Genomic DNA, 11,088 nt, shown 5'->3' with positions numbered 1-11,088 from the left:
AAGGGGGGGCGGAGGGACCGTAGCAGCTCCTCCGAGGGTCTGGGGTGAGTGCCGAGATGTTGCGGGGAGAACTGAGCCGCGAGTTGAAGCACCGCTCGGCACACGGGTGCTGTGAGCGCTGCGCGCGTCGCTTGGGGCGAAGCTCTGCGGCCGCTTGTTGACAGCAGCGCGCTTTAAAAAGCGCTCGCAGTTCCGCTGCGCTTCGGGCACGCCGTCGTTTTTGAGACGTGTCAGTATCTCCGGCACGCTGCTGCTGCTCTTACTGCCTGGGTGGCAGCTCAGCCGCCTATACAACACACAGTATATTTCATCTATTGTACGAATAGCTTTCAGAACTCCACACGGCTCTGGACGGCCCGGTACAACTGGAGCCAGGCGCTGCTCCCACTGAGCACCTTTGCTCTGCCAACCCTAAGATGGCAGGGCCGGGCTGCCGGGCTGCCTCACACCTCGCCCCACTGCTCTACTTGTTGCCAAAACGGCCAGATTCGGCTGCAGCTGCCTCGGGGTGGTTTTAAAATAGAGGAAGTTGAAATATTCGGTATATAAAAATGAGCCGGTGCTCTCCTTTCCTGAGAAAAGAGATGATGAAAGTGGGGGTTGTGGATGTGACAGAGGGATGGAGCAATTGTAAAAACGGGATTAGTGGTGGTTGGAGCAGGAAAATCCTTGAGATGGTGCTCTGTCAAATTACTTTTCAGCTTTGGATGCAGGAAAAGTGCCTCGATGCCCCTAATTGTGTACTTCTGAACTCGAGCACAATACCTTGAAAAACAAATGAGTGTTTCCATCTTGTTTGTAGTTGGACAGAAATGTACGCTAATAGCTTTAGAAATTTGGTCCGGGTAAGTAGCTTTGGACCCCGTGCTTGAGGCTTTCAGTTCGGCTGAACATCTTCTGCTTGGAAATGAGTGACAGGGAACTCCAGCTATTACACAGAGGGGAGTACTTTGCAGTTTCGTTTGCTGTTTGAAGCCGATGTGTGACAGTATAATGGAGTCTTGCTTAATGCTGTGATCGGTTACAGGGAAGGGAGGGAAGGAAGGAGGGAGGCAACCATTAAGTACATGGTCATGTTTTGGGTGAGGCTGCTTTTGCTGCTTTCCACAATTCTCTCGTATCTTCCTTCTGCGCCTTATGGTACGGTGTATTTTTCCTCTCTTTGATTTTACGTTTTGCATTTTTTTTTTTTTCCTTCTTAAATCAACATTTTTTGTATGGGCTGTGGGAATTTGCTTGGTGTGTTGTTTCACTCTGACAAATCCACAGAGGAATTGATAAAGCGACAGAGGAACCACTTGGAAAGAAACTGTTTTGAGTAGGTGGTAGAAGTTTCTTTCTGAAGGGCTCTTTAACGGATTTGCATCTTCCGTTTTTGTCGTGTGTTTTATTTTCGGCTCTTAGGGCTGAGCTAACAATTGCCTGTCGTGCTGGCAGCCAACAGCACAAGCTTCGCTTTCTTCACCTCTTTCCTTCACTTCTTTTTTGTGTACCAGATCCTATCAAGATATCCAGCCTTAAAATTTCAAGCTATCCTGTCCTTAGCTCCCAAGCCTCCACACCTTCTCTTGGGCAGAAGGGTAAGTGCTGCTGCTTTCCCTTGAGCAGGGCTTCGTGAAGGGGCAGTTCCTCTTTGAAGGCAAAGCTGCCATGTCTGTGCTGCTTGGCTGCTGAGCGAGGATGGCGCAAGGACTACGGAGGCTTCTGGGGAACAGTGGTAGGAAAGGTGATCTGAAATCCCTCTGACCCTGATGGATACTGTCTTGAACAGGTCTTGTAGGAGGCAGATATGTGGGTTAGAAGTGAAGGAGAGATGGCATTTGTTTTTTGTTGATTTTTTTTGTTTTGTTTTGTAGCTGAAGCCTCAATCTTAAGGAATCACCTATTTTTTTTTCCCTCTCCCTAAGGTAGGGATCTTTCTCTTTGGATAGAGTTTGGGTTTGTTGAGAGATGAGCCTTGGAAGTAGTATCGTTAGAAGCCAGTTAGTTTGGACTCTAGCTCCAGACCTGTGCTTTTGCAGAAATTCTGTTTTCTAATGTATTCTTTTTTCGTCTGTTAACTGATAGAATTGCTAAGTTCGTGATCTTGGCACTCAAACAAGAAAAAAAAAATTGTGTGTACAGATTTTAAGAATGTTGTTGGCCTGGTAGAGCCTGATGTTTCAGTGTTGCTGCAAACTCAGACTCTAGTGGTGTTCTTTACTCTTTGGACAATTGTGTGCTTAGATAACTACAGGAGGTGTATATACCCTTCTTTCTTTTCAGCAGAGCTGCATTCGAGGGTGGGGACGCTCCAGCCACTCTGTCCTGTGAGCTGCTAGGAAAGGCTGTGGAACATAAATGCAAGATTTGCCTTTATATCAGTGAAGGTTAGATCTCTGAACCGCTTTCACTTCTTGAAAGCATTAGTAAAATTTTCTCAGATTTCACTGGCAGATTTTGTTGTTTGCACTGACAGTTTGGTAACTTATGTTTTGTTGAGTGGTGAAAAGCAGCAAAGACTTTTCCTCCTGGAGTGATTCAGTAGAGGAGTGGCAGGAGATGGTGTTGATGTTTCCAGCCACGGTTGTGCTCCACTCTGTGTAGGCAGAAGCTTTGCTACCATGCACCAATGGTTTACCGTGCTTATCCTTTTAATGCCACTGATGTGCTTTAGAGATTATTTGCTTTCTCAAATTGTATTTAAGTGTTCCTTCCCAGATAAAGTGTTTGACAGACTATGCGTGCTGAAATTAGAAGTCTTTGCTTATCATAAATCTGCAGCAGCAATATGAAGTGCTCTTTCCCTCCCTTGATATGAAGTGCTGATCTCTGAAGAGGTAAAAAAAAAAAAAAAAAAAAAATTATTCTTTAGTATGGATCTGTCTGCAGAGCTTCCAGCTGTGTCGGTCGGTCTTTGTGCTGAAGGGGTCCCATTAGATAGGGAGCGAAGTTTATGCATTCTTACCTTGATGTGTTTTAGGCCTTGACTACCTAATGGCTGTCTTTAGTGAGGAATTGTGTGGCTAGAGCTCAGGTCATTTATCTGTCCTTAAAGAGATCAGTCATCTTGGGTCACATGTGACTTTGTTCTCAGTTAGGGTTTGAATGTGAAAATGATATCCATTTTGTTAACCTCCAGAGAACTTTCAATTCTCAAACCTGTATGTAAAAGTTATTTTTACATATTGTGGAAAAAATTTTTTGCAGTTAAGATAATTTGCTAGGAATAGGAATACCAAATATATAGGTTGGAAACTGTGGGAAAGTGTTGTTTGTAGAAGCATGCAGTGACACTCTATAATTAGACATTTTAGGCTATTTCTAGAATCCTCTATATTTAGCTAATCATCAACATTTCTGTGTGAATGTACCAGATTTTTTTTTTTATTATTATTATTTGAGGGATGTTTTGCACTTCCTGAGTGGTTACTATTAGTGCACAACTGTTTCATGGCTTCATTTTGAGAGCTCCTAATTTGAGTTTACTTTATCCTCTCGCATGGTGGTGGCTCAAAGTGGGCTCAGCATAAATGTCTTCCCACACTCATTCAGAATTGGAAGAAGGGCTTGATTCAGCTTGCTGTCTGCTGTTGAAAGAACGAGAATGTGTTAATATATATCATGGCTGCGTGCACTGTTTCATCATCCTGTATGTTTTTCTAGATGTACTTGTGTTTTACACGGGGCATTTTGACACTTAACGAAACCAACAGGTCAGGAGAAGGCCAGTTTGCTTCTGTGGGCTTTGTATCAGGTCACTTGTACTGTTTTCCATTTTCAAACTATCTCAGTATTTGTTCAGTTTTGTGTTACAGCTAGGGAAAGAAACGGCAAAATGTGATTGTGAAACTATGGTAACAACTTGTGATTCCTAGGGCTGACCACTGTCAGGCAATTAATGTTTAACTTGCTTTTGCAACCAGACTCAATTTCAAGTTAAAAGTTGATAAGGATACTTTTAGTTTTCTCCTCTTTGTGAGTGCCACGCAGAATAGTTTAGGAGCTAGAAAGTAATTTCCCAAGGATGTAATGGCACAAATTGTTTGTGGAGGTTGTCTCTCCAACCAGAAGAGGAACCTCTTTGGAACAGCTTTCTTGAAAGCACGAGGAGATGCTTGCTGCCTGCTGATGGCAAAATCTGGCCCTATTCCTTGGAGGTGGCAGTTGCGTTATCCACTCCCAATCTCTTGTTGTGTTTGCTGCGCTGTGCTGTTATTTTTTCCCCGCTCCAGAACCTCTGTAAACTATTTGCTCTCCGTGGCTATTCAAGAATTCTAACAGTGCTGCAAATGAAGCGTGGGAGCTGAATAAGAGTTTAGCTATCAAGAAAATAATGTACAAGTTTACATTCTGTGGTGGGGAGACTGCAGCAAGGCTGCACAAAATGGAATAATTTACTTTGCTCGGTATGTGTGCCTCTGAATGAGCTTGTAGAGAACTGTGAGCCCAGCAAGGTGCTCCAGGTGCCTTCTCTGATGTATTATAAAAGGGTGAAATCCTGTATTTTTGTTGTTTTTTTTGTTTGTTTGTTTGCTTCTTTGTTTTAATACTTTAATTTCAAAAAGAAAAAAGGAACTGTAGAGAGGAAGTGTCTGTTGGGGGACTTTTTGTCTGCCAAGGTGGTTTCAGACATACAAAAATGAAACTTTCTGTGTTGAGAAGCGGTCTTGAGTTTGCTTGACTGCAAGGTAACTTGTGCAGCATTTGTAAAAGCATTGGATCTTTTCTATTGGAAAAAGTGTATTTCTTCCAGTATCAGCCAAAAGCAACATTAAAATAAATTGCTTCAAAAGCAACTAACAGAACTATAATTTTAATTTATCTGAAGGAGCAACAGTGTAGGAAGCCAATAATTTGGACTGATTAGAAGTGGGGGGTGTCTTCTGAGTGGAGAACTGAGAGGGAAAGAACTATGGGTTGAAACATTCCTAAATGTGTACTTCTGGTAACTATGTATTTTTCCATGTAATAGGATATGCGACCATTTGTTTTTATGAGAAGCGAATTATCTTTTAATATGATCCTTCGAATGAGCTCTATTAAATGTTTCAGCGGTAATGGAGTAGAAATAATTCAGAACAGTAACAAATGTCAGAAAGCTTTTGCCAAACTGCAAAATAAGAACTCTGTATCACAAATGTTTTGATTAGAAATAACAGGGCTATTTATAGAAAAGATGTCATAGTTTTGAAGCCATATAGCTAGCAAGGATATGTTTTGTGTTGTAATGTATATAATGTTTAAAGCTTCTCTTACATGTGCCTAGTCTTCCAGGGAACTGAAGAAACATTTTGTTAACTGTCAGGTTTTGTAAACATCTGAAAAGAGCTGTGACATGATTATGTTGATCAACTGGGATTTAAAATGTGTACCTTTGAGGAGGACAGTAGCAGTTACTAGCAGCACCGAGTAAGCTGAGTGAAATAAACACTGTCTTGTGAGGGAAGGCCGTGGGTCCATGTGTGATACACAGGTGTGAACAGGAGAAAAAAAAAATCAGTTGGAAGTTCTGTTGGTTCATTTTTTGTTGTTTTATGTGAGAATCTCTAGATGACATGAAATCAGGAAAAAAGTTGACTGTTGTGAAAGCAGCTTGTGATTTGAAGGTTGGCAGAAGCCATGTTTGAAGACGGTGTTGCTGCACCGTCTGTCAAGCTTGGTGCTTACAGACTGGTGCTTACAGACTGGGTGGGGAGTTGCTGCTCGTGCTCAATGCTGTCTCTGGTGTCTTCACTGCTGGTGTGCAAGTTGAATGTGCTGGGACCTCACTGCAGCTCCTTGTTTTTACTCAGAACTGAAGGTTGCCTGCCTAACCACCCCCTTCATAGCGCGGCCCATTAAACCCACATGGCAGTGGTTTGAGTGGATGTGCCCTGAGGCCCAGAAGGGAGCTGTGGAACCAAGCAAGTTTTATTCAGGTAGCGAACTGGCCTGGAGGTGATGGTTTGTGAAGCCTTACGCCTCTCATTTAGCAAAGTGGCATCTACCCAGGCCCTTACCCTGCCCTTAGGTTCTTGACTCAACGATAACTTGTACTCATTGAGCTCAAGTTGTGATTTTAACTCTAGACATGTCTGCATACATGATAAACACGTGTATATCAGTTTCATTTAGTTGTTTTAAATTTACTATTAGCTGAAGTGCTGGAGGTGAGCGTGATCATGTCTGCATGTTTCTGTGGAGAGCATAATCATGTCTAGATGTTTTCATGGTGGAGGCTTTGAGACTACCCATTCAGCTGCACCCATGCTGCTTGGGTATACCACCTTCATTTTTCCTCTCTGATACCGTAGTTTTCACCTTACGTTTTATTGCCTTCCCCTCCCATCCACAGTCTGAACTGTTTGTGTGCGCAATCTCTTATCTGGTTCAGCTGAAGCCAACTACGTTAGCAAATGAGGTGTTCGGGCCATGGGAAGGTGCCTGGCTCTTTGGCTGGGACTGATTTATGAGCGGTGGAGTTGGGGAGTTTGTGGGAACAGAAATCATAAGCTGGGGCTGAAAGGTTAGAGGGGAGGACAAAGTAGCACAGTTGTCCTTGGGACAAGTCAATTGTCTACAGCCAAAGCTTTGGTGACAGTTAACTGTTGTAGTATATTTTAAACTATTAAAAAACAGTTTTAAAAATGAAATTGTTTGAACCCTACATCAAGATTCTTATGGTTGTGAGGCAGTTGTTAAACAATAAATTAGGTTTTGGCCAGGATTACCTACTGAGGTAAGTCTTGATAATATAAATTGGAAGGAAAAGGTGTTTGTGCGTTAGTTAGTTAGGGAACATATGCAAATAAAAGTCTGCAGTATTTTTTTGTGGTGGGTGAAGCTTGGGCTTATTTGTCTGTTTTATTCTGCCAGAAAGGGAAGGAAACACAGGGATGAGAACTGTACTGCAGCTTTCTGAAAGAATGTTAATGTCTCACTTTGTCAAAAAGTATTCTAGTTATTCCTGTCTGCTGAATTGGGTTATTGAAACGAGATGATTACCTTTGCCCTGAGCCTGAACAATATGAGAGGAAAGCAGGTGTTGGAAAAGATTAAAGCTTTTACCTTTACCAGTACATGCAGATAGAGGTCTGAATCTGTTAGGATGCTGTGTTATTGCTAGGACTGTGAAAACTAGGAAGAATTTGAAAAGTTGATAATGGTCAGTTGCTAAGGGCAATGCTGAGATAAATTATTAACTCATTGTACTGTACTGCCTCGTAGTGCAAACAGTTAGAAGCTGGTTACCATGCTCTGCATGGTAAGTCAACACTGTAAAAAATTCTTTGGTTATCAGGAAAATGTCTTCTTTGGGGTGTTTATTAAAGGGACACCATGGGATTAAAAATCGTGTCCCCCTCTGTTGAAGGGGGAAATAGAAATACATGCATCAGTTCATCCCGTGTTGGCTGGCGAAGCCTAGCCAGTGGATGTCAGTTTGCTCAGTTTCGCTTTTGCTCCTCTCCGTACGTGGTATATTAAGATGTAATACCTTCTACCTCTCTGCAAAAGCTTGATGGGAGCGAGGCCGGCAGGTTTGTAGTTTTGGAGGCACAAAACAAGTCAATTCATAACTGTTCTGAAGGATAAGCAGTTCTGTGGAGACCACTCCTCCCTTGTTAGCTGTAACCAAGTTAGATGAAAAAATGTCGAAGCAGACTGTTTGGAGCATGCTGGTGCCTCGCTGCTACTGCCACACAGCAGCTTCTTTAAGGAATTCATTTTCAGTATTCATTTCTCAGTATTGTAAGAACTGAGAAATCCTGATTTCTGCTTGCCTTTCTTAGCTTTTATAAATGTAAACAGCTAAATATTTTCCTTTCTATTTTTGGTTAAAATGTACAGAGCTTGAAAACTTAAGAGGTCTTTAGGTGCCTCAGAATGAAGATTAATTATAAGAGGACTCTTTCGTAATTACTCTAGCCCTATATGTGTATAACGTTAATTTTTGGCTAATTTAATACGCATACACAATCTACTACAGATAACTATGCTTGTGAATATAACTTCTTTTTGTTATGCTTAAGGCTAGTACAACTGTAATACCATGAAGATAATGGCAAATGAAAATAATGCATATGGAATCTTGAAATGTTCGCTGTAATAAAATCTGTTCATTAGCAGCATGCAGATGAACTTTCAGGGTTAAAAAGAATACCCAATTTGAGAATAAACCATTTCTGGATCAGTGTCAGCATCTGCCACCCCAGTTTTCATAGGAAAACGTTGAATTGTGCCAGGACATGTTGCAAGATATGACCAACGTGACTTACGAACTAAGAAGCAAATCTATAAAATGCTGTTGGCTACATACTATTGTTGGAAACTGAGATGGAAAATAATTCTTTTTCAGTCCTCTTCTAAGTCCTTTTGCCAATCCAGCAAAATTTAGTAAGGCTCAGATCATGCTGCAAGGCTTTTTAGATCAGAAATGCTTTTGAGCAACTATTGCTTTTCATCTTTTTTAATTTGTTGACTGTTGAGGGTTACTAGAATGTTTGTCAAGGGTGAGACTTGTGTCATAAATGGACTTCAGAAATGCTGCAGAAGCAAGCATCTGCTACGAGTTCTTCCAGAGGCTTCATTTTAGTGTTTGATGAGTCCTGTTTAGAACTTTCTTCAGACTTTAGGAGGCATGGATGGATCAAGGCTCTGACATGGAGGGGTGTAGTCTTGCCTTTTGAAGCACTGGCCAGCTGCTGTTCTTGGAAATAACTCAGGTGGTCACACAGAGCTCAGATGGCAACATTTGAAATCTGGGGATGAAGATTGCTCTGTCAAAGGAACCTAGTTACAGATCAGTCTTCTAGTTAGAAGTAGGGAGAACGTGGAGCCTGATCTTTGTCAAGAAACAGCAAAGTACTGACTTTGAGACTGCTCTTCTACTATAGGTACCATTTGAATGTGATTTTATTCCCAAACTGTTCTGGGATAAGAGTCGAGAGTACCTCTGGTGGTGGGGAACCTTGCTTCCACAGAGGGTTAAATACCAGGACTCCATGAAATCTAATTATTAATTATTAATTAATTTATTTTTTGCTGCTTCTGAATTTATACAGAAAACATTTCCTAGACTGAAGTAGAAGGTGATAGTTAAATCTGCTAGATACCTACCAGTTGTTTTATGCCTCAACTTAATACACAAGTGATATTTTCTGCTACTTTAGTGGGCAACCCTACAGATATAGCACAAAATTGGTTTTGGTCAGCTTTATACTGCGATAACAAAAAAGGTGGCTACTCATGGAGGAAGAATGTGAGGCCATCTTAAAGATTCCTTGCCATGCCTGGAAGTAAAATTTTTTATCTTGGCAATGGGGATGATGTCTGGCTACATTATGGGGCTATCTGGAACTTAAGAGATGGCTATATAGTGAGGCAGAGTGTAGCATATTGCTTCTCATATATATGCACTGCTAAAACTAGACAGTATTAGAAAAACTGTGCTGGAGTTTCTGCTTTTCATTGTGATTTTGCTGTGTCTAGCAGTTAATTCTTTGCTTTCTTAAGCCGTGTTAACTGCTGCACTTATGTTGTTGCTACTATATGCCTCAGCATTTGAACTTTGTGCTGGAGTAGCCAGTGTTATTGGAGCTGTTAGTGGTAGAAGAGTCCCATGGATCACCCAGCACGTCCCCTTCTGTAGGACAGGGTGGTCCTCTCAAGCAGAGGTGGCAGTGCTGTGTGGCAGAGCGGCTGTGGTTCATTTTTGAAAATTTCTACTTGTTTGCTTGTTCATTTCAAATGTCAAGTTTCTTGGTGGCTTTAAAGCCTGTTTGAGGAAGGCCATGCACCAGAACATCCCGAGCTGGTCACGTGCTTTCCTGGTCTGCGGAGGGTGACGACCGCCATTTTACACTGTGCTTCAGCGGCCTTCTAGAGCCATGTTTCTGTAGACATGACCTGATTCCCTTCTGTCTGCCAGCTGACTGGCGTTTTGTGTGTGGGCACTGCTTATTTCACTGTTTTTGGAACAGTGTGAGGCTTCAGGCCTGGCGGGGCTAGGCTGTGGGGCAGATGGAGCCACGTGGGCAGGAAGCGCCATTGCTCGGCCCCACTATCGCTGTCTGTGCTTCCTGTCAGTTAAACCGCCGGCAGCGGAGCAGATGCACCATGAGATGACTCCGGCTGCTGACACGAACAGCCATTGTGCAACACAACTGCGTCCTCAAAATAACACTCCCGACTGCGGGCTTGTGATATTATTATCCAGTCAGACCCTTCCCTAGATATCTGAGCATAAAGATCAGAACTTAATTAGTTGAAGAGAAAGCAGCACTTGAACTCTTGTAGCATAACCTGTAAAACAGTAACCAGGGAAGTTACTGGGGAGCAGGGGTCCAGTATGTCCTTTTCTGCTCCTACTGATACGGGAGTTCCTAAATGCATATGAGAAACAGAAGGTCAGGGCGTGAAGTCATGCGCTTCCATGTGTGTCCTTCCTAGCAGATAATTGCCATGGTACTCAGCCTCGCCAGGTGTTACTGTAAGATACAATAATCTTTGCAATGATCTTCTTTCCCTTCTAATTCACTTGAGGGTCCGTTTCTGAGAAACTTCTGGCTTTCAGTTAAACCAGTCATTACATGTGTACTCTGAAATGTATTAAAAAAAAAAAAACAACAGAAAAAGCACACTAAAATTTCTGTTTTAAAATCACAGAATCACAGAATTGTAGGGGTTGGAAGGGACCTCTAGAGATCATCGAGACCAACCCCCCTGCCAAAGCAGGTTCCCTACACCAGGTCACACAGGTAGGCGTCCAGGCGAGACTTGAATATCTCCAGAGAAGGAGACTCCACAACCTCCCTGGGCAGCCTGTTCCAGTGCTCCGTCACCCTCACCGTGAAGAAGTTCTTACGCACATTCGTGCAAAACTTCCTATGCTGCAGCTTATGTCCGTTTCCCCTCGTCCTGTCTCCACGTACCACTGAAAAGAGACTGGCCTCACCGCTATGGCCGCCACACTTCAGATATTTATAAACCTGGATCAGGTCCCCTCTCAGTCGTCTTTTCTCAAGGCTGAACAGACCCAGTTCACTTAGCCTTTCTTCATAGGGGAGATGCTCCAGGCCCTTCACCATCTTTGTGGCCCTCCGCTGGACTCTTTCCAAGAGATCCCTG

At 42.7% G+C, this 11,088-nt stretch overlaps 1 protein-coding gene across 3 annotated transcripts in view; it reads left to right on the top strand.

The window, feature by feature from the left end:
- The first annotated feature begins 20 nt into the window (after positions 1–20).
- Positions 21–11,088, top strand: part of LOC104917512 (ETS-related transcription factor Elf-1-like) — a 36,404-nt gene continuing 25,336 nt past the window's right edge. Inside the window, exon 1 of one of the 3 annotated variants that reach the window (XM_031552042.1) lies at positions 21–44. The gene's annotated coding sequence lies outside the window, so the exon portion shown is untranslated. The other 2 variants (XM_031552037.1, XM_031552038.1) reach the window with 2 other exon arrangements.

This window comes from Meleagris gallopavo, chromosome 1, assembly GCF_000146605.3.
Source record: "Meleagris gallopavo isolate NT-WF06-2002-E0010 breed Aviagen turkey brand Nicholas breeding stock chromosome 1, Turkey_5.1, whole genome shotgun sequence".
NCBI lineage: Eukaryota > Metazoa > Chordata > Aves > Galliformes > Phasianidae > Meleagris > Meleagris gallopavo.
This window is presented reverse-complemented; position numbering and strand designations above follow the sequence as displayed.